This window comes from Neodiprion virginianus, chromosome 2, assembly GCF_021901495.1.
Source record: "Neodiprion virginianus isolate iyNeoVirg1 chromosome 2, iyNeoVirg1.1, whole genome shotgun sequence".
Classification (NCBI taxonomy): domain Eukaryota; kingdom Metazoa; phylum Arthropoda; class Insecta; order Hymenoptera; family Diprionidae; genus Neodiprion; species Neodiprion virginianus.
This window is the reverse complement of record NC_060878.1, coordinates 9,168,277-9,195,017: the sequence shown is the minus strand read 5'-3', so window position 1 is coordinate 9,195,017 and position 26,741 is coordinate 9,168,277. Positions and strand designations below refer to the sequence as shown.

General features: G+C 46.3%; 1 protein-coding gene and 1 long non-coding RNA gene across 2 annotated transcripts in view; one reads left to right on the top strand and one right to left on the bottom strand.

The window, feature by feature from the left end:
- LOC124297460 (N-acetylgalactosamine kinase) overlaps positions 1 to 579 on the bottom strand; it is a 73,964-nt gene extending 73,385 nt beyond the window's left edge. The window contains exon 1 of the mRNA XM_046748531.1: positions 470 to 579. The gene's annotated coding sequence lies outside the window, so the exon portion shown is untranslated. The remainder of the gene's footprint in view (positions 1 to 469) is intronic.
- LOC124297463 (uncharacterized) overlaps positions 1 to 26,741 on the top strand; it is an 89,370-nt gene that overhangs the window by 43,356 nt on the left and 19,273 nt on the right. The window contains exon 3 of the long non-coding RNA XR_006906616.1: positions 20,099 to 20,308. This is a non-coding gene — a long non-coding RNA (uncharacterized LOC124297463). The remainder of the gene's footprint in view (positions 1 to 20,098; positions 20,309 to 26,741) is intronic.

The window sequence follows — 26,741 nt, the reverse complement described above, 5'->3', positions numbered from 1 at the left end:
TCTATGCCTGACAAAAAAGTTTGGCATCGTTATACGAAACCGGATTATCATCGTTATGTCGAAAATGATATTCCGTAAGAATTTAAATGAAAAGGTGGAGACCTGTATACAAAAAGAAAAAGAGTACGTGAAAAGTAAAGAGAGAGACATGCCGTGCAAGAATCAAGCGACTCGTAGAGTGGCGCCATCGCCGGTAAAAGCTGACTCGTCAAACTACGCCGTGTCCATCCAGGACTATAGCGTGTGGTTGGTACACGTGACACATGTAGCCATACGAGAGTCGTTGGTCAGGTAGAGAAACGGCCGATGCAGTTACGAAACGGTCGCAAGAACTTGGTCGAATTGAACGAGATTGATTTGCGATGACGGAGAACGCGTCTTGACAGACTTCTCGGGCAATTAGACACCGAGCTAATTTTAGAAATGAGTTTGAATCCGGTATCGAGGAGTGCAGACTACTGATACTCACCGTGTCAGTCGGTTGGGGAATTTTTGTACGACAGATATTTGTATCCAAAGTGTAGCAGCTCCTTCATTTTCACCGACGTTTCTTTGTCCCGGTCACCTCGTCTATGAACTTTGTAAATTATTTTACTAGCTGCTTATCGCGACACTGTCACCGCCGCTTGATATTCCATGTTGCGAACCGTCGGCGAATCCACGATGTTGGACGAACCGTAGCAAAACTTTTAATGTACTCGAAAGAAGCCTCGCGACGCGTCGATGCCTCGAAAGACTACTGCAGGGACTGAAACTGGCCGAGGTAGCAAAGCAGCTCGAAGGGCAGCTCTCAAAGTTGTTGGGTACAGGTCCGAGGAGCGGTCCTGCGGCCTGTCTCAGCGGACACGACTCGCTTCTTCCACCATCCGGCGGAATGTTAATAAGGAAGGTATCTCGGACGCAGTTTACGAACCTCCGGGGCTCCGCAGATAAACCAACGGCACCGTCTTCCCTTTGATCAGATAAATTTTATCCTCGTCTGAGGTAGGGCCGCGGCTTCGAGAATCTCATAGAATTTCATCGAGCCACGAGTTTATCACCAATGAATGATAACCGTCCTCAAGCAGGTATATACGTCCAACAATCGCTGAACCGGATAAATTTGTTGCCTGTAGTAACACTGCTACTTATATTCAAAATCGTTCCTCGGCAACAGTGATTTATGCGGCACTTAATGTACCTACTAGCTTCTAACAGAGCTGAGAAACGTGTATTCGTACGACATTCGCGTATAATTGTCAATTAACCTGATCAACTTAAGTACTATTAATGCTGGTGATACACGGAAAACTGACGTTCAGTATGCCTAGAATTATTTGGCGATAACGCGATTCAACGTAAGTATCAGATTCACTTATACCGTACGAGAAAAACTACTTAATGACGAGGATCGGGAATCGATAAGTCGTATTCATCAGCCATGGCTCGTAAATTACAGTCCGTGAAAATTTATTCCTAGCCATCGTTACTGTGGTTCGCAGACACCTATGTTGCGTATTTCACAGCACTGTAGACTTCGCAGATCGTTTTGAAGGATCGAAATCGATTGTCTTCAAGGTAGATCGACGAAAGCGTCTGTACAAAACTGGTGATTTGAATTAAGGTGGTACCAAAGCAGCCTCGAAGTAAATTTTAATGCGTACCGTTGGTGTGTCGATTTCTCTTGTTGGACACGTGTTATGCCGTCGCAAGTTACACGTATCGTACCCGCCTTATTCGTCTCTTAAGTTGAATTGATATTGACCGATGATGCAGGACTGTATTTTTTCGTACTAATGACTCGCTGAGCTCCCAACGTCCGGGGACGTGGACGAGGACGAGGACGAGGGTGACGGCGAGGGCTGGGTGATGGACAACGAGAACTCGGACGAGAATCGAGAATGCGGGCCGCCGTATAGCCGCCGGGCGGTTTTGCAACGGGTATGTAGTACCTGGTATACACCACAAGCCCCCTCCGGCCCCGTCCGCCCCTCGGCCCGTACGTTGCATGAGGAGAGGACGCGTGTCCCGGTTCAGTTGCGGAATGTTATCGCGTCGTATCGGCCATGTTTTCATTACCATTTTATCTCGATGTAGCCCGTTACTGAAAAAGTTATTTGATTTATCGGCTCCACTCTCGTACAAGCTTCACCTTCTACGAGCTCGTTCACCCAGCATCGCGCCCGAGGACATGAACACACTTTTTCGAAAACATATCGTTTCCGAATATCTTCAGAGCGGCTTAATCGGTCGGTACGTTATAGTTCGTCTCGTTGCAGGCTGATGCAACCGTGTCTTTAACGCGCGTCGAAATGTAATCCTGAATCATGTAGGCACAGTATCATTTCGAACTTCACTGTTACGATCTTTTCGGTTCGCCTTATAATTCGTTCTGGATAGGATCCACCATAAAATTGGGCCAGGTGGGCCTCTTCGCCCGGTGTTGGATTGATCGATGGCTCCGTGCTGGGAGTTTAGCGCAGCGGTATAGAGTGAGGGCCGATAATTCTAGGGTTATACGGGTATCCTTATTAAAGTGGAGGGACGACCGGTTGATCCTGATGGATCGTAATTCGAACCACTGGCGTAAAATTTTTAACTCACGCTGCTAGGGATATAAGCTGCAGTGTTTCAGTTCCGACTTACCACGTGTTGGGTGTAACTTTTTTCAACCTTGTTAGCGCTGTCCAACCGGGAATCCAGTTTCGGTTAGATGTTGCCGAAAATCGGCAAACGATTTGACTGAGGTAGTTCGCAGTTTCATCTTCCTCCTACTCCATTTACACTCGATCAGTTAACCAGATAAACCGCTTACCATGAAAACGTACGCTTTGCTACAAATGGCAACTTTGAAAGCATGGAAATTGTAAAGCAGGTTAATTCCTTCGTCGATTTTCAAAACCAAACAAGGGTTCCGTTCGCGTTCTTGATCGTGCTAAACCGTGTCTTGGGATAGGTCAGTTTCGTGAGATATTTCCAGTCAATGGTTCAGTCAACGATGATGTCGGATTCCTGGATTGATCACACGCGGGGATCGGAACATTTCGGAAAGTTCTTTATGATTCGACTAACACGGTGACGGGGTAGATACCTACTATGTACGTACTTGGGGGTCTTCTGCCATCCAGGCAAATGAGAAAAGTTTCAAGACTTTAGCCAAGAAGCAATTTTACCCAGCGTGCTCGAGCTTCTGTTCTGAAACTACGGTATACAGTAGGTATAGCATACGCGAGTATATACTTTTATACAGTTATACATTACGCGTCTATATATATTCACCTGCCATCTTCCATATCTACTGTTAAAAATTTTCTTCACAAAATTTACAGTATAAACGCGCACGTATCCAAGTGACAAAGTTCCCAATTCGCCCGATTCTACGCTCGAAGGAACAAAATTGAAAAAACGAAAAATTGTATGAGAAACAGCTAAGGTCTCAAATGTGCTCTCGAAAAGAAATTTCTTTTTGGTTGTAATACAGTTCGGTGGATTCAACAGAAACCGAACTTTTCAACGAGCCCCCTTTTCATGCCATCGGGCACAAAGACATGGGTTGTTGTGCGCGTTAGCCTTCTCCCCGCCCCTCGCCCGTCACTAACTCTTACATTTGTCACTCTTTTAATCCCTATTAGATCAGGACGGATTTGATCTTCACCCTTCACCTACCCGCCGTTATAGTCGCCTACAAAGTAAAGAGTAAGCTTGTTTGAAAAGTGAGCCATCCCCAGAAGCACTCCGAACCCCGGGGGTAGACTGGGTTTCTACCACTCTCTGCAGCCTATCTACACGCTTACATATATGTATGCATAGTGTCTCGCTTTCAAACGTCATTCCGAGTACACCAAGTGAAACGCTCTACACCCCCCTTGTTTTCGAGTGCGTCGCTCGTTTGCGCGTGTGTGTGTGTGCCTGTGTGAATACGTGCATAAATACTTGCATGTATACCCTCGAGTTCCATCATATCTACTATTTCATTGGACTCGTACTTTGAAAACGAATGTCGTTGAAGAGAATCGAAGGGTTTTAATGGATTTTCTTAACGTCTTCAATGTTTGAAATCAGATACAGAGTCTGAGTACGAAGCGTGGAAATTAGTAATTAAGTCGAGTCCAAGTGATGTAGAAGATACTTTGACAGAAATCATTCCCGTTGTCAAGTTCGCTTTACGAAACTACGAAATGTACGTATGCCAGCTGCTCCTGATTCCTTGTACTATCTTCATTCAAATGACGTAGACATATCATCGAAAAAGTTTCACGTTCACCCGTTGAATCATCGTACCGAACAATCAGTGATGAAAATCTCAAGGATCTGTAGACGAAGCCATTGAATTTAACCACTCGCGGCAACTGGTTTTACATTGACTGCGAGTCGGGGTATATAATGAGCTGCGGCATGTCACGGATCTCTCGACTCCAACACGATCGTCCTTCGAAGGAGGATCGAACCGGTGTGCAAGAAGAGATCGTTGTTAAAAAAAAAAACTCTGGAGATACCTCAGTTGGAAAAAATATCGAGTTAATACCACCGTGACAAAGGTGACATACCTACTTATACACGTGTCTAATACCCGATTCCTGGTGACTTCCAATAGACGACGACTCCGTCTCTCGCTCACTCCCCGAGTCTTGTCTGTCCCGGAGACGTGGACAAGCTGGAGGCAGCCGAACGGGCGACACGTCCTAATTCTCATCACGAGTTACTAATCCTTTAAACGGATTACCAATTAAACACGTCGCTTCGGGTAGTGGGAGCCATGCGTTGGGGCTTTGGAACCCCGGTCGAAAACCCTCGAGCCACCAAACGTCGCGCCCGTACCCCGGGATGAGGGGGGGGAGGAGATCACTGTAACGGGTGTTACGTTTCAAATCTCCACGGCGTTTCGGTTCGCCCATTGTACGAAGGGCATTGCAGCAGCTAGTCGAGTAGAGTCGGCTGCCAAGTGGCGCGTATTTTCTGTCACGGCGGGAATCCGGGGAGCGAAACACGACACGCCGTGCCACCGATGACGGTGACGACGTTGACGCAGACCTAGTCATAGACGAGCTTGAAGGCCGATGATGACCCAACCTAGCAGTGAAGCCCGAGCCCTCGAAGGACCAGAATCTCCTCAGGCATTAACTTGTTACGTGGTCCATGGCTGTTTTATTTTCAAACCTACCCGACGACAGGCTCGCTCCATCTGTCTCCTCGTCTTGGTTATACGTATATAGTTATATACCCACTCTTCTCGAGGGAGAACCAGACCAGCACCAGACGAACCTTTCACCCGGGGTCCCCTTGACATTTCTATATTCTATTTCGAACGAATTATCCTCGAAAATAAACTGTCAGATTTTTTACTGAGATAAGAACACCGTGGCGTTCAAATAATCTTGCATTTCATCGCGCGGTAATTAGTCAAAATCACGTGCAATGACTCAAGCATTGACGCTAAAACATCGAACACGGTGCTTAAACTACAGTCTATTCTTTTTTTTTTATTTTCTTGGACACAGAGAAACCCGAGACGTCACGCATTTTTAGCGTACACAGGGTCAATTTCATCACTAACAAAATCGTTCGCGCGGCAATGTATTCGGTGACAGATGCGTCCTGGTCAATCCTGGTCCACGAGGGTCCCGCCGGCTTGATTGACGTATTTTCCCGTTTTCGTGATCCGGACGGATTTTTTCCCGAGTGAAGTGTTCTGTGCCCTCCGGCGAGGGGAGAGGGACGCGAACGTCAAATTTCTGACACAATGGCTGAAGCTAAAGTCGCCAGATACGATTGAAACAAAAAGAAGAGAAAAAAAAAATTTTGAAATTTTATATCTGTTATAAATATTTCGAATAATAGTCTCGTCGATTGAGTACGGGCTGATATGGCTTGACGCGATATTAACAATTCATAGACAACCGAAAGCCCTTGGTGCGGGAGAGTCCAGCTCGATACTTGACCCCAAATTTCAACCCTCAACCTTTCACACTGTCCGGGGCTGTCGACTCGGTATAAGTAGCAGTACGATGACCACAGTGACTTATTGTTTGCTAACGATCCATCAACTTGTCGGATGGGATAAGAAGAAGCATCTCTTCTCTACGACGACGTGACCATGACTTATGGCCTCGTCATAGTCAGCTCGCTCGGTATGTACCTTTTGTCGAAAGCTTACAGGACCGAGGACCAAGTTTATTCCACGGTAGGCATGAGCAGTAAATAAAACTACATTATAGGTATAGCGTATAGCGACACGAATAAAATGTATATTTATGTTGGCGATCATCATATTTCTCGGAACAATTTTCTCTGACAGTCATTCAGTCAGCGTATCGATTAGGTATGTACGTACAACGTATTCGAACACAGCTATTTAACGCAAAGAGTAAACATTTTGACATCGGTAGCTCCTCAGTTCCGAGTTACCACGCAGCCTCAGTGGTCATTATTCTTCTTCGCGAACCCCATCCCTGGTGAACTACCGCGAATTTCGGCGAGACTGTCCTCCCGTCAACAGGAGTGGGGAACGAATGACTCGGCAAGACTCCATGGCATGGGGAATAATAAGACGTTTCGTTCACCGCGTAGAAATCCCAGAGGTGATGGATGGACGTTCTGGTAACAAGGGGGCGATATTATCTCAGGTGACGAGGAAGTGGTCGCGCGTGCAGGAGGCTAGCTGGGTGATGTCACAACACCAGTTGGTTATCTCCAGTTCACACCTTTCGGCCGAAGTCATCTCGCTCCTACCGTGCCTGCGGGAGAGCTAGGCGAGGAATGAGGAACGGGGAACGAGGACAGTCACAGTGACTAGCCAGCGTCCCCCGGCCGGCGAACAATCCATATTGAAAGAAGTGCTTAACGAACTGTCGACGACGCTATTGTTGCCGCACTTGTTGTATGTACGTACGTTGGCGACTCTGCGTCCGGCGTGCCCATTCCTTTTATCGGATGTGCTGCCTGCGACGAGAGATGGGAGGTACAAGCCTTCCATTGCCCGGCCGTGTTGCTGCGAGGTAGAATCTCGTTTCGAGGGGTTGGTAGGTATGTATATCCCTCCCCATTCTACATTCTGCATTTCACTCTAATGCCTCGCCGGCGTTAATTAACTCCGGCGTACTGGATTCAGCCCCTCAGGTTTCGCGTTCGTATTTACGTTTGTTTCACCCGCGTCCGACAGCGTCGCGGCTGGACGAACGCCCTCGGCTACCTAGGAGAAAGTCATGTCCTCTAGACGCGGAGCCGGGTTTTGCGGTCAGTTATCGGAGGCTGGCTGGGTACGCAAAAATTATACTTAATCAAGGTGTAAATCGGACCTCCTTTCCTGGATATGCACGGTCGGGGGAGGACAATTTTTTAACAGCTGTATTATACAGCGCGGTGTCGTCAGCCATCTTTCCCGGGATTCATTAAGACTTTTATCGGGAAAACACAGAGCCGTCTATGTACCAATTCACTTAACGTAACCAATCTAAAAATGCTCATCAGCAATTTAAAACGACGACGGTTGGGAGGGTACCATACCAACGATCTCGTCGCTGAGGGGCGCGATGAGAGAGAGAGAGTGAGAGAGAGAGAGAGAGAGAGAGAGAGAGAAGGGAGCCTTGGAGAGAGGGATCTATTTACGAAATGCTCATCGACCGCGAACCGCTGCGGCCTTTTTAGAACGCTCCTCCCGGATTACTTTGATTCGTTTTGGTTTGCAGATTTTTCTCCCGTTTTCGCCTGTAGTACCCTCTTCTCCTCCCCCCCTCGGTTGCCTGCGTCACCAGATCCCGGGATTTCCTGCCGGCAGATAAACCCGACTGCCACGTAACGCGCGGCTGCAATGGCGGTTTCCGTAGGTGTCCGTGAAATCAACCCTTGTACACCTCGGTCCAGGCTTGCCTCGATCCTCGGCTAGTTACCGGGTTTTACGAACCGCCACCAACGCTGGCGTTGATCATGATGCACCTCTGGCAGGCGGACGTAAATCATGCGGTGTTTGCATAAAATATTAATAAGCGACACGAGTCAATCCGAGATTAGACCGATCGTGAAAGGGGATTGGCACGGCACCCCGCGAACCGTGTCCCCCGTCACTTTATCTATCTCGATTTTATATTGTTTGTGTTGGCTTTTCCCACGACGCGGTGACGAGGGGGTACCTCTGTCTCTTGGCAAACAGTAATAATGCGAAATGACACGTGGCACTCCTGTCGCAACATCAACAAACACCCACCGCTACATCGAAAAGGCAATCGTGCCCCGATGCTCTCTCTATCTCTCCTCACTCTCGCCCACGTCTCCACCACACGCGTTATACTATTCCCAGGAATCACTTCGGCATTACGATGTACGTACGTACATGCCTAGATGTTCAGGGTGTGCGACGCGCGCGTGTGTATCTTTCGCATACTCGCGAACTCGCGGAAAAGCCCTTGGTTTTCCATGATTCTTTGTTATTATAACGCCATCTCCAACCCTCGATAGATTCCTCACTCGCCTCGCTGCATGATTGAGCTCTGGATTTTCAACGTGCCTGCATCCCCCTCACACACGCGGACCGAATGGCACTCGTGTAATAATTGCGAATGCCTGTATCAGTGGCTGGCAGACTTGTCGACACGTGCCGACTCGTGGCTATAAGACCTTATCGTCACTCCTATATCGCTGTTCCCTATTATCCATAATATATAATATATTCTTCTTGTAGCCTGCTCGGCGAGACGAGGGGGTTGAATTCGCCCCGTTCACCCCTCGCCCGTCCCTCGGGCCCGCTTCTGCTTGCCAGTGTCGACACCCACCTACTTATGCAAATCATTTAATTTAACCCCCAGGATCGAGATGGCATCTACGGTTACTATTCTCGTATTCATTGCCTACCCGGGAGACACGCGGATAAACGCGTTTTCGGCCCAACGATTGATTTTTCCTCGCGTGCGTTCTTCTCTCTCCCGTCTAATTCTAAATTCTCAAGTACGCTTATTGTAATTTTAAAAAAAGGAAGGGAAAAAAAAGAAAAAAAAACGGAAACCTGTGAAACGAAATACCACCGGATTTATGACCATGGCTTGTTCAAATTATAGGATTACGAATCATCGAGATAACTTCAGCGGCTAAATTGACTGTGGAAAATTACCGTTATATCGATTACAAGTCTGCGTGCATTAGCACATGTGTGCGTTCACTGAGGGAAATTCGGAACGTCCGGAATGACGCATCGAAAACGGGATCATTTCGTCGTTTTACAACGGTGCGAACGAGCCGGTTAACGCTGGTGAATATCCGTGTCTACAAATACGGATATCACGCCCCGGGATACCGCACAGGGTCGGTACCCAGTCGGTCAGTGATCGAACACGAGTCCAACTGACTGCAGTTATAATGCCGTGAACGCAGGCTCGGTCATTCGATGATTCCGCCCGCCCGGATCAGGAGCATCGTGTGATACAACGTGTCCCAGTCACTCGAACGCCGCGTCGTATCGACTCCTTCATCCGGCTCTGAGACCTGCGGAATTATTTGCTCTGTGATTTTGTCAGGATTGGTATATAAAAAATGCACGCTCTTGCGTATCCCGACCGTAACTGCAGGCGAGATGCGTTGTTACGCGATGCATGGAGCGCGGAATGGGACGACATGATGCGTGAAATTATTCAACCGGAACGATGATTTGTTTCAACACGAGGAGTCCTCATCCGCCGGCACGTTTTCACTGTTTGTCGCACGTCGACGTCCCGCTTGTTTTTCACGTGTTAAATGAAAAACAGATCTAGCACCCGGTTACGGGGGATTCCTCGAGCATCCCGAGGACCGTTCGTCAAAATTATTGCGGTCGTTTCGTATTCAAAGCTAAAACGCGACGGTCCGTGAATCACTTGAACTGATCTATATACAAGCGTTATGCGTTTTACGGTTGAATCCCATCTTTCAAAAACCGGTTGACGCTGTTTTACGCGTATTATAGGTACTCGAAAAATCGGTGTCTACTACAGATTTTTTCCGCGTTTTTCACCCGGCTTGTTTTGCCTCGCATCGGTCAGATACGCGAGACAGGGATGAAAAAACACTCTTTTTTATTCTCGAACGAAACTGGAATTGGATAAATTCATCCGCGCGTTGATGTAATCACCGCGAGTAAGAAGACGCGGATGCTGTTTCTCGTACGGCGAAGATCACCCCCGTCATGGGGTATAACAATAGATTAAATCGCTTTAATCGGATGTAATAAATCGTATAGCAGCGGTTCAGCACGAGTGTATAAGTAACGACCGTAATTTCTGGGTAAGCATCGCTTCTGGAGGTTAGATTATGCTCCGCAGGTTTTGGCCCGGGCGAGACTCGGCTTATTTTTATTGCATCTTCCCCGCGCGCGATCGCGCGAGGTAATAAGAGAAAGAAAGAGGCAAGGGAGGAGTACATTTCAGACAAGACATTAGCTCCGCGTCTACCCCAAACTATATTCCAACAACAATTTTCCAAGCGAACGAGAGAACAACAGAGTGTGTGCCTGGGACATAAATTCGTTTCGTAGTGGTTGGTAATAACGGGGCAGATCTCGAATAAATATTATTGCAGCAGCAATCGACGGAGCAGCGGTCTTATCCCCGTCTCTTCCTTTCTCACGTCCCGGAGGCCGGCCGGACGAGCGAGAGAGAAAGAAGAAGATGGATAAGAAAAAGAAGAGCAGAGGAGGAGAAAAATACGAGAATAGAGTAGTCACTCCACTCTCAATATACTCAATAATAAAATGGCCCCTTTGTCCCCTTTCCAGCAGCATCTCGTATGACAGAATGTTTACCCTTGTGGGCCGCTGATATATTGAAAGGATTTCGACAAGACTGGGACCTCGTAGCTTGTATCACGGCGTTGCAACGTCTCCGGATAACGGTATGCGTTTGCGTCTGTGTCTATGCGCGCGCGTGCGTGTGTGTTTGCCGCTTACGCCAAGGGTTGGTCGTCCGGGGGGTGAAGTTGGCAGCAGCACCGACGCAACAGCAGTGGCTGATACTCGACGAGACAGCGTGACGTGTCAACGAATCCCCGTGCGCGGAAGGAAACGCGAGCGAAAGACACTCCGGCATCTTTTGGCAGGGAGAAGTTCGACACCCCGAATCCTGTCTCCAGACTCCGTTCCACCCTTTGCCATTTTGCCTAAGCATCAGACGGTGCGGCATGCTTCCGATTCAATCGGTTTCATCGAACAGTTCCGAACGGCAGCGGCGCATCAATCTTGATCTCTCGCGGATTCTGACGGAAACGCGTTTCCCATAATCCGCGGTAATCTCATAAATAACGGCGTCGATGTGTGGACCCCGTGTATAGGAGCGGCGACATATGTAGGTACATCGTACGTATTTCCAACTGCCCTTTCGTTCCCGCGAACCCAACTAATGCCGATTCGCATGGCGGCGTGAGACCGACTAAATCTGGCCCGTCATTTGACGCAGTGCAAACACATCAGCCAATTATTTACAGCTTCCCTATTCGAGGATCACACGCGTTATACCCCCAACCCCGTCGAATGACGCTATCCATTTCTCTCCCTACCCTCCCTCTCTTTTTCCGTATATCCGGGCGGTTCCGGCTTTACATACGTTACATTGTCCGTGTATGTACGTTGTATTTCACACCGAATGGAAGAAAACAATCGTGCCGGATGAAGGGGATGTGCGGTTCGAGAACCGCACCTGCGCGGATATGCCGCTCTTTATTCTCTCCGCCTGTCGGCGCAATCTCGGCAACAACGTTGAGTTACGGATGTCCGTCAAATTGCTGTAATAAGCGAATACGTGCCGAAAAACTAACCGTGCTCCTTACGGTTAAACGGATCGGTACGATGCGCTTTTCGCTTTACTTGTAGCGGTGGGTAGGCGAACGAAACTAGGTACATTAATTCGGATGAAGAAGCTCTTGGTGGGGGATGAAGGAACTTTGATACTCCTATTCACGTTGCGTTCCTCTACGTGTATTATAATAATGACTTTGAGCACAGAATGGAGCTGGCTGCACGGTGCCTTAGTCAGCCTGCTTAGCTGCGGATTGCGTGAAGCACACCGGGGCGTGAGAGACGACAGTAGCACTGCACGGCAGCGGCCATTAAGCGACGGAAGAGCGAAGAAGAAGGGCGAGCGGGGTGGCCTCGAGGGAAACTCGAAAATCGGCTGCTTACGACTTGATTTATTTATCGCGGCACACAATGCCGCGACGAATTGCCCCCGGTTGACTCGCCACGCGCCGGATTAGCCGGCTAAGTGTGTTCAACCCGTGTCTCTAGACGCGGGTGACTTTTAAGCACCGGGAATTTTCAAGGTCCTTGTAAAGATTTTTCATATTCCATGCGAATCGGCCAGAGATTTCTTCCGACAATGCGGCAGGGATTGAAATGCTGGAGGAATATTCCTCGCTTCATCCCTCAACCTCTGCTCGGTGATCAACCGAATGACGAATGGGGCTCGGAAGCACTTATGACGTGCGATTGGAAGCGACGGGGATCACCCGCAGCTTTGTTTTCTGCTCCAGTGACCCTAATGCCGCTGCGCCGCTCGGGATTACCCTGGGTGATCAGCTATGAAATTAACTCAAATTCTTAGATATAACCTCCAACGTTATAACCACGCGTTCGACGTGCTGCCTGGCAGCCTGATTCCGGACCCTTATATTCACCACCCGAAAACTACCCTTTACCCTTCCGCTAAACTCCAACGATTGTCCAATTCTCATTATTAGAATACGAGGGGTTGATCGTTCTGTTTCAATTGCATGCACTGCTCGCTTATAAAGACTTCAAGCGAATTTCCGCCACTCCAAACTCCTCTACGTGACTTGGAGTGATTTGGTACGACTTGATATGCGTTTGAAATAGGTACTTTTCACTATGACTCTTGGCATGTTTGATAACGCTATCCGGAGTGAGTGAATAAACAAGATCGGTACATGCTTCTGTAACAGTGTCGATTTCACAGTTGGAAGAGTGGCACGTTTTCCTTCTATTCGTGAAAATCATGCGGACATATTTACGTATGTATCTCGTGGGTGATAATTACGTCGTGATGATTAATTCGCCATTGAACCTTATTTCCCCACCGCACAGCAAGCACCATCGCGTCGTAGTCTGTTGTTTACGTGTCGACTGGGGGAAAGATTTTCATGGCGTGTAAGGTAGCGGTGCCAGGAAGCATCGTGAGCGACGGGTAAAATCCTCGGCGTCGAGGATTCGTCACGTTTTCGAAAATGCGATGAAGATATAGAGCCAGACTGGGGCGGTCGGGTGGGTTGACTCTGGGTAATGGGAAATTTCTTCGCGAACCGTCGAGAGCGTCGATCGAACGTCCGTGACGTCGAAAACGTAGAAATCTGCTTTCCAGATCCGTTTGTGCATGCGCTGCGATCCGGAAAGAGAGTCAGGATTAACGCCCGCGGATCATCCTTGCAGCTGCACCAGCCGTCTCGCGCTCTCGAACCATTGTGCGCCGGCATCGGATGGATTTTCTCCTTTTGTACGAGTCCAACGATCCGGCTCAAGCTCCGTGGTATATCCGTACAAACTTATATATTTTGCCAATATTGCAATGACTGCGTGATATATCTACGGCATACGGACGTATATGCTAAACGAAACTCCCCAGGATGGTACTACGGGACGAATTGCAAAACGCGGTGATCCTTATACTCCGAAAGAAGAGTCGTTCGCGTTTGATATCCTGTGCAATGGAGGAAGATGTCTAAAGTTTCAATGGTCATGGCGATGGGCGGATTCTCGCTCGCGCGAATGTTTTCCGTTTTATTTTTCACTATAATACAGTGACGCAGCTGAGATTTGAAAACTCGGTGAAAAATTTCTACCGCTTCGAAAAATCGCATAGCACTATAAATACATACTGAACTGGGTGCTACAAAAAAAAAAAAAAGAAAAAACTACTTCAATAGCAATGCGTGTTTACAATTTAAAGCCTGAAACCGGACTATTTTTATACTGATGTTGGCTTTGTTCATTTTGTGACGTATGAAAGCTTTTACACGTCTTTTATCTATGACGACTACTGGATCAGAAGGGGTGACTTCATCTTTTGTAATAATATCCTGGCAAATTATTCACTCGAGGAATAATGAAATTCGAGAATCGATCTTTTTCTTCAACACATAGAAGATCCCGGTGGATTAGGTCTTTCCAAAATTTCCCCACAGAGAGAGGGTGTCTTAGCCTGGGTATCTCGGGCTGCTTATACGCTTACTCAACTTACGAGGCAGGTAAGTAGCGTTGTAAGTGGTTGTAGACAACAGGCCCGTCGTCGTAAGCAGCAGCCGTTGCCTAATGAAACTACAAATCTCTCCCTCAGGCGCACGAGTATGTAGCACCTGTTTTGTGTTCCTGGTCTTCGGACGACGGGGCGTGGAACGTAAAACATGCTCGTTGTGTCCGCACGTGCGAGCCATTCAGAGTGTGGAAGGTGAAAGATTTATGCAAAAATAAAAAAAAACACGGCCAATTTCTTCACCACGAGTCAGTGTTGCGACTAAATTCGAGGGTGCGATATCACCATCCAACCATGAATGATGCTGTACGTGTGTGACTGACGTTTGCGTCGACGCCACGTGAATTTGAAAACGTACGTATCGGTGGATGAGCATTAAACAGCGCCGTGTAGTCATTAATCCCAACTGTGTAAAATCAGTGTCTGATAATAAACGCAGTTTATCAACGCTTCGGACAAGTCGGAGAATTCATTGGTCGAAACGCGCGTTATACGACATTCGGAGTTGTACGTGTAGATAGGTGTGTGCAGTGTGTACCGGCGTAACCTGCAAGCTCCGGCCGAATTCGAGTGCCAACAATAATCATGACACGCTGGATTGCCTGCAATGACAATAGAATTGATGATTTATTGATCGCCCAGCGACACCGTATAATTGTTTTACAACGTGCTGGTGTGTTGAGCGTATTGGTGGCCTCGTAAAACCGCTCGCAAACTGTCCCCTGCCCCGCAGTCTGCCCCCCCTTCATCCCCCGGAGCTTTTCAATCCGTTCCATGCAACCACATATTGTACCGTATTACGAGAATTATTGCGAAACACCAGAGCTGGAAAATTCTATTTGTGTGGTAATAGCAGGAACGAAAAAATTGTGTTTTTTTTTCCAACAAGAAAGGTATCTCCCAGATCGATCTTTCCGATTAGATTTCTTTTGTAATATGTTGTAGTAGATTAAAAACTAAGCGACACGTATTTTTTTTCATATGCCATCAGACACTTTGAGGGGGTGAAACTACTATCCAATGTAAAGCATGTCTGGGGGTGATTTGGCAGTCTTAGTCACAAGAACGTAATATTTTTTAACCAATCCAACTGGACAAGTTTTCTCACAACGAGAAATGAAAAATGTAATTTTTTCGATACAAAAAAAAAAAAAAAAAACAACTCCCAAATCGTCCCTTGACATGCTTTACCTTCAATAGAGTGATTTCATCCCCCTTCAAGCGTTTAATGGCAGTTAAAAAAAATACGTGTCGCTCAGTTTTTAGTCTACTACAACATAGTGCAAAAGAAATCGAATTGGAGAGATGGGCCTGAGATACCTTTCTTGTAAGTAATCTGGTTATTGAGGAAAGTTGAGTAAATGTTCAATGACCAATTCTTTTTGAACCAGTCAGATTGAAGTACGTGGCTCGAAAAAAAAATTCTCATCAGTATCATTATAAGACGTGGTGTCGGATCTTCCGCAGTCTTTCGATTAATGACACAATTGTGGTGCGTGTAAACATCGTACGTGCAGCATGTTGGGATGAATACGGATACGCGCGAAGATGAGCAGAGGTTTGATGGCTCGTAAAATGATTAATTTGATAAGAGTACGCGGCTGGGAATGTTTGCCACCGCCGTAAAGTCTGTTTGCACGTTTGTCCGTTTTCTTATTTGTCAGAATTTATGTTCAAGAGCTTATTTGTACGTCCGACTATCCGGTCGACTGAGTGGTTGGATTCAGATGTTTCGTTTATCCGATTGCTGATCAGTCGAGCCGGTCCGTACGTCGTTGATAAATTTGTCATACACTTATTCACAGTGCACGCCAAGCGTAACAAGCATATCAGCATCGATTTGCATATGAGTTACCTATTCCTAATTCTACAGTATGTAAAACAGCGATACTGTATTACGCATCGCAAGACCTAAACTCCGGGTGAATTTGTGCCGCGGAAAATAACCCCTGGCTTAGAAAGGGGGTGGGGTTGGTCCAGGAAGGAAGGGAACTCCGCGTTACTTACATCTAGGCCTTGCCACTCACGGTTATGGGGTCTAGAGCCAGGGGTGGGTAAGCCTGCAGCGAGTGAACGTGGGGTGTATTTGGTCGCACACGCATAGAGACTCGTATTTTAACGGGGGTGACTCGGGCTCGACGGAGACTCAAATTACCCATCATTTAGAACTCGTTTTCACCATGAGTGCAAGTGCATACAAATGTATGCTGATTGGGGCGACGGGGGGATGCCTTATTTGATTATACACGCATATCAACAAAAGCTCTATTCGATTATATCGAGCCCGTGCCCACCGGATGGGAATTCCCCGGTATTAATCTAGCGCAATAGCGCGTAGGATCGTTTGTCATTTGCCCCCCTTACCACCGACTGCCTGCGGCCGTGCTTTCCGACCTGGCGAGGATCTGCGTCTCAAGTATTTTTCCAGGATCCACCTTTGGCCAAGTCCTAAATAAGCGCGCTGGTCCGATGCTGGGTGAAAGGAAAACGGGCGAGATCGAGTGACCGTTGAGCACTTTGCCGGGCAGATGGTGTTACATTTTTGGCTGCAGATTCATTGCGGTGAATGGGAGAGGCGCGAAACGGGTACCTTTTGACAAATTCGATTCGCGTGTCACAGCCCGTGAAACACGGGAGTGGCTGGAAAAGTGGCGTAGGATGTTTTTCTCGGAGTCCTCTAAATCAGCTAAATGGCTGGCAGGCGGGAACCGGTGTAATGCGCCTTGTGACAGCCATGGCAGGCCAGGCCTTCGTGCTGCCTCCTCGGGGGCCGCTGAATATTTCATATCCGGAGCGAGAGGAGAATCGGCCCTAGTAGACGAGGAAGGAAACCGAAAGAGAGCGGGACGTCGAGGGGGTGCAGAGCCGCCGCCACCCTGCACTGTCACCTCTATCCGAACGTAAGAGCCGTATGCCTGTTCATCAGCGGCCCCCGTTTCGTTCGTCTCCTCGACCTCCGACCCACAGGACTTCTCTCGCGCCTTGCTCCTCACTCCAGAGCACGAGAGAACCGGCAGCGGGAACGTACCACTCGACGACTCCGAATTATTCACGTGTAAAAGTGCTTACGCAGAACAGGGAGATCATTTTTTCATCACTCCGCACTCGGGAGGATGGATCAGAGCAGGTGTACCTGATCTCCGCGTTCCGTGCCTTCGTGCATCTTGTATAGAGAGTCGCTCGGGTGGGGCAGGGCATTGATATAGGCGTGGGTTGTTTCACTGAGAACGCAATAATTATGCAATCACACTCGTAATGGGCTTTTCATGGTGTCCAGTCGATCGATGTACTACGCCAAGTATGGCATACATTCACACGGTGGCTAGCTTGGTACTATTCTTATAACATGGTAGCGATAGTGGATGATATGAGTTCTCTAAAAAAAGTGATTAAGTTCGTCGATGGGCTTGCACATTTTGTTTCGCTGTCTTGTATGGACGTAATGGATCTGAAGTGTTCAAGTGAAATTTCGCATAACTTTAATTCGAGGAAAAGCGAAACTGTGGAAACCTGTCGAAAATTCAGTACATTACGCTATGACCAAACGGATTCGACAACTTATGTGGAACCGAATCGAAACGGTAAATCGGACACCTGGTCTCGTATGTGTTTAAAGCCTCGGATCATAGTTTTGCAATACTTGAGTACGGAGTACTTTGCAATTTTTATTATCACTTCGTATCCTCAAGTGAAACGTGCGAGAATATTATCGTTTACAAAGAGACTCCTTCCTTCTTCAGTGGCATATCTTTCCACGCGATATGATTTGTATCCACTCGCGAATCTTTGCTGTTTAATTGCATTTTAGATGATCTTACGTGTAATGGAGAAAAAGTTTCTCGCGTAGGGTAGAGTTGTGATTTACCTATGCGTCCCACATCTACGAACACCTCTTCCCGGACACGTTAATTAACGCTCTACGGAAACTCGAATGTGTGTAACCACACACGTGTACGTACACTCAATTCCGGCACGGTTGGGTATCATCCGCACATTTACAGTGTCCGCACTTGCCCGTGTGGATTATTAATTGGTGTTTGTTTCTAGTTCGCTGCGGCATGGTTAAGCTCTGGCAGCTGATTGCAATAATAATTCCATCCTGTCAGGACGCGGCACTATCACTAACTTCGATCCGTTGCCTACGCGCCTCCACACATGCAGCGGATCGTCACGTGTGTGCAAATTATCTTACTTTCGCCTATGACAGTGGCGTCGAACAGAGATTGGGCACGCGTCTAATCATCCCTTAATTAGCGCCAAGCTTCCATGGGCTTATCGCGATTACCGAGCCTTGCAAGGGTCCTTCAGGATCCCGCGGTGCAACTTCGGATGTGCTACGACGACTGGAGGAGAAAATCGAACCGTATTTCCTCCGAATTCTGACAGTAGAAACCGGGAAGGCGAACGCTTGTCGAGAGTAAATAACACGTTGGGTACCGTGGAGATTAAATTTCGATTTAACAATAGGGAGCTGCAGAAGCGAACGTCGGGGATGTATGGCATGTAAACAAGTTGTTAACAGATCGATTCTAGCTGTCCGCTTTCACTCAGAGTGAGTGACTGCAGTCAGCCACCTCGACAACCTAATACCCACCTTGGGTACCACGGTTCCCTCATCATTTTAGCGCACACGCATACATTTTGCACCTGGTCCCGATTCTGCGGGACCTTCTTCGCTCGTCAACGGTGTCTTCGTTGAACCGTGAAATTTCAATACACTCGAATCACGAAATTTTGACGAAAGGTTCTAAGAGTGGAGACACATTCTGGCCTACGTGCGTTGGTTGTGATTTTTCAACTGATATCCTCACCTGTCTGACTTCTTGGTCTCGATCTGTACTTCGACTTTTTGCCTATCAAAACAAACAGTTTCACAAAGGGCTTACTTCTTTTGGAATGACTTCAAGTGACTTGGTGAATTCAAAAGACTTTGAGTAATGCCAACTAATCTCGAGTGGACTGATGCAAATTTAAATCACTGTATCGATTGCAAGTGAACTCGAGTGATTCGAAATGAATTGAGTCGACTCCTGATGGAATCTACACCTGGTTGACACTGCATGATTCGAGTTTGAGCAATGTTGAATCCATTGCTCTAAGCGATAACTGAAACTCCGATTCGAACGACTTACGTTGAAAGCTCAAGAGAGACTCCTCTTGAATTGGAGTGCTTTGATGAAACGGGTAATTATAATAATGCGGCGAGGATGCAGCCTGTGAGTAGGCAACCGAAGAGGCTCCTGAGTGCGCGCAGCAGTCGGATTCGAAGCGAGTGGTTCGTTTCTCGCTCGCCTCGCTCGATCACTCGGCCGTTTGTCTGTCTCTATGTATGTCTGGTTCGTATAAAGCTTGTTTGCAGAAGCAGCGAGTTGTTTCGACAGCGCGCGGTGCGCAGGCGACGAGTGTTTGTCAAATGTTTGACCAAAATGTTTGACATTTCCGTACGGTACCGAAATTAAATGCGATGTTTGATTGCCAATATACAAAGTGTATATGCACGAGGCATATAAGTAGGTACATATGTACGTGTATGTGGGTATATTGTGCATTAGTGTTCGATGCTGCGGCAGTCAGGAACCCTCTGATGTTCGTTCACTGACTAGCCTCGTATATTCGTCAAATACAAAACCACACGCGTTCAAACATACATGCGTACGCATACATTATATACCCCGTCGTATATAAGTATCAATATCATATACAAATAATGGGGAATCTCAGTGAGCTGACGTTATCAAGTACCTGCCGTCATTTTTCCAAACCGCGGCATCGTTGCACAATTGTCAATCAAACCAGGTTGATACGATTCTTCATTTTTTCCATCACCTTATGAAGTCGCAAATTTTTCATACCTACCCAAGAAACTTGATTTACCGAAGGAATTGAATCAGTTTATTTTTCAGGTTAGCGGTTGTCAAACTGGCCAACTGGTACCGTCTGGAATTGAACCTGAGAAGGTCTTTCATGTCGGAAGAGGTGGGATTTTTGAAAGCTCCTAAGCCATCGCTGAGTACTTTTGACGTGACTCCGGTCTCCCAAGTAAATTGAATTCGGAGTACAGCACAGAAGAGAAAATTTCGGAAGGATAACGAGACGTTTAAGGCGTACCAGACGTGAGTACAATTACAGTAATTGATAGAAAAATGCATTGTTGTCATAGTTGTTGTCATTCCCAAAGCCCGGTATTAATTTAGAATCACAAACGTGATTATACAACAATTTTCGTACAATACTCGTTACCCTCGATTGTCTCATGAATTCCAAATCCAGCCGAGGTGCAACCGAACGCGTGTCACAAATCACAGTTTATTCTAACTCCAGGCATACGCTGGATGTTGTGGTCGTTCCTTCAACCTTGAATGTCGAAATTGTGTTGTTACCATCACCGTCGACAGCCACTGAAGCGCTGAATTACAGACGCGTGCATCGTCATGCCTCGTTGGTTCCCGTTGCCGTTCGCATTATGCTCCTTGTCCGACCTTTGATGCGGGAGCGGAGCGCTAGATGAATGAACGTCAAATGATGCTGAGTGGATGTCAGATTGGCGGTGACTCCGTATTTTTCAACAGTCGAGTTCTCTCGCGTGCTTCCAATACTGGCACACATCTCCCATGATTAACTGTTACGCAGTGATACCTACCTGTGTTCTTTTTCTCCTTTATGGCCGCGTAGCTGCGGTTATAAACGCATGGATTCGATAAAGTTCGACATCAGGAATCCTGTGCAATTTCCCACAACCAGCACGTCAGACTTCCAGACCCTGGGGCTGCAAATTCATCTCGTCTGGTCCTTCGCGCATACTTATTCCCAGTCCTTGCGCGCGTACTTAAAACGACTCGGTAGGCGCACCGTCTAGGTGAGTAGAAGGATGTATACGGTGTAAGTACGTGGGTGAAAGTTAGGAGAATGAAAAAAGTTGGCACGCCCTCGAGGGAGCGTACCGTAGTTATAACGGACTTTGGAATAATCTTCATTGAAAAAGTTTCCTCAAATCTAGCGACGTGAAAGTGTAGCCATCCTCCTCGTAATACGTACAATACCGTGAGCTGTGCCCCCACATTCTGCAGAGACAAAGCTCTCGGTCTCGTCGCACCGTGGAAGGTGTGTAAAAACGGATGGGGCAAAAAACGGTCGAGACAGAAATACGATAAAAGGTAATCGAGGCACCGAGTAATTTGTCTGGTAGGGAAATTTTTCAGGCTCTTATGATCGGTTTCAAGTATCTTTCCATGCATCTGTGGATAAATTTATGTACAGCAAAGAGACCAAGAAGATGGCATAGCTCTCTTTCGGCTTCCATATCGGTCCGCTTTCGGTTTGGTTTACAGTTTAGTGGTCCCTGAGCTGGTAAACGAGCGCGGCAGAGTTCTATGGAACAAAAGTAAGTGCCGCTCCAGTTACAAGGAGCGTTTGTGATCCTAAGTAAACAGGGACCAGTAAAACAGCTCTCCAAGCGGTTGTATAACCAGGATTAATCTTCGCACCTGGCCAACTGTCGACTTGAGAGACCGGCCCGAAGAACTTTGGACAGATTTTCATTTTGCCGACGTGGCTCGTTCAAAGCGGGTGATTTCGACCATTTTTTTTTCTCTCTTTTCCTTTCGTCGCGCGTTCTCAGGTTCACAAATGAGATCCAACGTCATCAGAGTTAAATTCTATCACCATTCCGAACCGTGCGTTCACTACAATACAATATGCATCTTCCTTTCCGGACGTTTTGTCGTCTATAAATATTACCGAGTTTTATAACTGACAGCTGAAATACGTGTGCAGATTTTCTCCAGCGATTGACGGATGGACCGCCTTGGTATATACACATATACTCTTGCGCACATTTCCGTATGAATAAAATAGAATCTATTTGTCTCCTGGCAGCAGAATGCAATTTTAACTTTATTGGCCAGAGCATAGACGGTGGTACGTTTGCATTAATTGATTCCACTCGAGTGTAAAAATCAGTGAAATATAATGGATTGATTTTTCATTACTCGATAATCAAGGTTTGACGGTATTCTTTTTATTTTTCGTCAATATATGCGACGAACGGCGTGTTCGAGAAACTAATGTTCGTATCTCGGGATGCAACATGCGACACAGATTACACAGACCGAAAGAAAGGACCGACTGCAGGGGCGGAGGGATGAAAATGAGACTGTTGACTCGTTTAATAATTTTGTTGATGCCAGCGACATCTGCTTCTCGGTGACAATCCTTTCACTCGGTTCGCTTTCTCCGTTACTCGTTTCACCCCTTCACCCTCCCCCCGCCTTCTTCCTGCAGCACCTCCTGTCACGGTTTTGTTTAATTAATCATTTTGTATTAATAAAAGCCCTCCTAATGAATTCACTGATTTCACACCGTTAATACGAGTTTAATTTAAATTGAATGAAGTGCCGGATCCCCTGCAACGCGTCCCCGTCGCCACCCCGATGCCCGCCCCGTCATGGAAGTGAGAGCTCTACTCCTGTAGCAAATCGTTTCTTCGTTCTTTTTCCCGCCCTGTTTTATCGATCTTCATTCTATCCGCAGCCTCGTTGCTGCTGAAATGCTCTCGAACGCTTTGCTAAAAGGTTGTCGATTTTTCAAACCGCTTTATTGCCCTCCTCTACACTCGATTCGCGTTTCTCCGGCACCGCAAACCACGATCCGAGTATAGTACCTACCCTGTCTATATGCCATCAGCGCTATTGTACAAAACCTTTCAATAGTAGATTCTTCTGTCCTGTTTGTACTACGAGCAAAGGTTCCACAGAAGCATTCCCTAGAAACTGCGGCGACACGCTCATCGCTCCCATGACGAAGTCTCAGAACTGTTATCAAAAACCCGATTGTAGGATTAAGGTACTCTGTACAGTTTCATCGAAGTAAATTTTTCCAACCGATTGAAATTGATGTAAAATCAAAAAACGATTTTCCAAAACTTTTTTTTTAGATGAAACTGTTCATTTTTGAAGATTTTTTGTTTTCGTTTCAGTTCAATATGATCCAGCTTTTACCTTTAGCATCGGAATATCACTTATATTATAACAAAAATTTATGAAACTTGAATTTGATTCTATAATACGTTGAAACAAGTAGCTTTAATTCCTTACCTGTTTGACGTTCAATAACCTGTCAAATTTTCGATATCAGAATCAGCGTCAAATAAATTTTCCCCAAAAAGCATTCGTTCTTGGTTTTTTCTTCAATAAATAAACATCTCGCACAATATTCACGCGTTACAAAAAGAAGAAGAATAAAAAAAAAAAAATAAAAAAAATATCCATAGGTAGACAAATATTCTATGAAATTTTTCAACGCACAAATTCATTGAAAACTCATCGTTCGGAATGCCTTTCTTAATTGTATTTAAAAATTCTCATATCCGTCCGGAAAAGCGTCGAAGCGAACAATGTATTTAGAAAATAACGATTATGAAAACCGCACGTTAAATACGCAATCTGTATAAAGGATCTCCGAGTGCGTGCAGGATATTTGATGTCGAGTCGATGAATGCCGGTGTTTCTTGGCGGGTCGGTCAGGGTGCGCCACAGTGCCCGCAAGCTCGCGGAAGATCCATAGGCGCAGACCACCTCCTCGAGCAGCTTTCAAGCTCTCGTGGGCGGGACCAGGAAAGCCGCACCTCGAACTCCGCCTCTCCACCATCATCCCCCAGGAGTTGTTCTCCCCTCCATCCTCCCCCCCCCCCCGACCCCTTCACCCCCTTTCCCCCCTTTGACCGTCTTCCTCGATGCAGTCTGTTTTTCTCTTCGGCTACGTTACGTTGTGCGTTGGCATTAGTATTTGTCGCTACATGTGCGAGCTGAGACGGCACGGGCTCAGCGACAATGCTGGTCCATCTCCATCTCCATCTCCATCTCGACACGCCAACGCCCACGAAGAAGACACACACAGACACACACAAATTATATACACTACACCGAATTGTACCCAGTAGTACCTACACGTTGTCCTGGCAACCTTCTCACAGGGTCCTGCATTATGCTATCGTTGTTCATACGCGATGCATATAATACCGTATAACATCGCGTTCGCGATATCCTCCCTACTCCTGTTCTCGTCACCCTCCGACTCGAGCTTTTGGCCACCCTTGAAGTGAACCAAAAATTTCATATATCAGCTTTGTAGAAATTTTTTGAATAATTTTTCGTTAATCTTTTTTAGGTCGTTCATGATTTCCAATCACGTTAAGGATTCATAGACAATACTGAACGGTACATTGTACCCTTTACGAAATATCATGAACTATATTTTATCATTCAGTAGATCAATAGTTTTCGAAAAAACAAACATCGAGATTTTAAGCGTGAGATTCTCTAGAATGTGTTTAGACGGTTTTTGTTATTACTTGGCCGCAATTTTGCGAGAAGAAAAGTATCTTGAAATAGTTCCGGATTTTCATGCATCGATCGATCTAGATATTTTTTTCCCCCTTGCTCTCAAGTGTTGAAAGAGTAGATGGATTAATGAATTAGTTAATTAAATTAAATTAATCATATTAGTCTAAAATAATTGAATTTTCCATTGATGAAGAGAAATTTATAGACTGCCTCGTACGTTTCAATCGCTGCAGGATGGTTGCACGGTTATCTGGTTTATAACCAGCTCGTATCATATCGCCCAGCCATGGGTATAAATCGCATCTTTTAATTTGCTCCCAGTCTTAATCCGTTCGCCCAGCGACGGACTGAGATAAGCAACGCTCTTCTCCAACTGCACAAATCTTCCGTTTAATATTTATTTTATTCAAAGTCTCGGATAACGCGTATACATTGTAGCTAGCTAGCTTATCAGACGTGGCTGCTGCTCACGAATGCAGAATGAAACTTGTGCAATAATATTAAGGTGTCGTGCTTGCAGCCAATGGTAGATTAAATACGTTTTTCTTATCCTTCTATTTTTCCCTTCTCCCCCGTGTTCACCCCTCCGTCTTTCTGTTTTCCTCGAAAATGTTTTTGATTGTGAAACACTAATACACGGGGAAAACTATTTTTTCGCATTGAAATACTCACGCTTTATACTCTAGAAAAAATATAACGCCTGCAGAGATCAAATAATTTTATTTACCGATTTAGCTGAGTGTAAGCTTTGTATTAAAACTGTTTGCTCGCCTAACCCTTTTCATACCGAAAATATCAAACTTCTACGTTATCTTCATCTATAATAAATTCTCCATTCAAATTAAAAGCTATCTGAAAATAGAATCTTGCTGGAACGAATGTTGAAATGAAATAATCTTTCGGTGGGATGGTTATTCGACTTTGTGATTTGTATGAGAGAAAAATTTTCGACATCTCGTTCCCCGTTATTTCAGTATTCAGAAGTTTCAAATTCCAAATACTTGTGAGCATTTCTTTATTCTACATATTTATAATTTTCATCAGGTGCAATTTTAATTCTGATAAATTTATCGAAAGTAACATATTTGTGGTCGGTATGGACAGAATATTTTTCTCCACTACAGCTGAATAATCAAACAACGGAGTAATTTTAATAATTTGAATTTGGATTTTATTAAATGAAATTTTTCACTTTTTTCAAAACTTACTGTCAACAAAAATTAATTAGTACACAATGAAATGAGAAAGAAACTATTTTGTTACATAGAGAAAAAAAAAAAACATACGAGTCATTCGAACAGTCGCGTATCGGTAGGTGATCCCACCCAAAATCATGAGTCATTACAAAATCAAAGATGAATCGTTTTGAATAAATATGTTGTATCGGAGAAAACCACAGTAAGAGAGATTAAAAAAAAAAAAAAGAAACGGATGTGTTAATATCTGCTGTAATTCGTCGTTAAAATTTTTTCATCCAGCGTGCACTAAACTTTCACAGAGGGTTGTGTAAATGAGAGGCGTTGATTTTATTTCACGATTTCTTTTTTTTTTTTACTTTCATTTCCTCAACTTACACGGCGAGTGGGGTTCGAATTGGCCTGTTCGCTTTTCCGCGGCAGCTAAATAACACCCGAGGCAGCATCAGAGACCTTCCGACGGAGGTTTTCTAAGTCGTGCGAGGGTTCTCCCACGAATTTATTCAGTCCACCAAACTTTGTAGTACATCGTGTCCACCCAGAGGGCAGGTCTTCGTCCCCGTGTACCTTACAGCGTACGCGTTATACCCACACATACACACACGGACACGGACGCACCCGCGAAAGCAACACGGAAAGCCGAGTTTCGTGCGGCCAATACACGCGTGTCTAAACCTCCGGGCATATATACACGAGTCGCGCTTTGTCCGGTCTCTCGCTCGCAATTAGGGTGGCCCCCATCCCCCCTTATCCCACCTCTCGCGGCCCCCGGCCGGCGGGGATCGCCGCTAAGTAGAAAAGCGTGTAGCCACCCCTGAGCCCAGGAAAGGTGGTGGATGGCGGCGGCATCGGGCACGTCGACGGACGGCTGACAGCAGCTGACCACCGTGCCACACACAGTCGTCGGGAGGGGTTGGCCTCGACTGGGAGCTGAAAGAGGGGCTGAAACTTCACGTGCGATGTGTCGTCCATCCCCCTTGTCCGTTCTCCACGGTTTATACGCGTACCTA